The sequence below is a fragment of the Penaeus monodon genome, chromosome 21 (assembly GCF_015228065.2).
Source record: "Penaeus monodon isolate SGIC_2016 chromosome 21, NSTDA_Pmon_1, whole genome shotgun sequence".
NCBI lineage: Eukaryota > Metazoa > Arthropoda > Malacostraca > Decapoda > Penaeidae > Penaeus > Penaeus monodon.
This window is the reverse complement of record NC_051406.1, coordinates 8,536,246-8,536,586: the sequence shown is the minus strand read 5'-3', so window position 1 is coordinate 8,536,586 and position 341 is coordinate 8,536,246.

The window sequence follows — 341 nt, the reverse complement described above, 5'->3', positions numbered from 1 at the left end:
CAGATGGAACAGCCATATATTTACTAGCCTTTCAAATTCAGTGATCTCTCTCTGTTATCTTATCTGTCCATATTTTGCGAAAGCTTTGTTTAGAAACGGGCCACAACACGCATACAATTCTGTGTCATTATTATTTTACTGTCAATAGACTCTTTCTCATCGTATTGATTAAATAGTTAATCATATCTAGGATCTGATTTGTATGGGTTTATATGTGTGCACAAAAAGGTAAATCAAAACATTTGAAGATATATTATTCGTAAAATTTGTATTCTGTTTGCTAATTACAGTAATTAGTTATGATTTACGTACGATTGCATTAAATAAACGGATATTTAGCT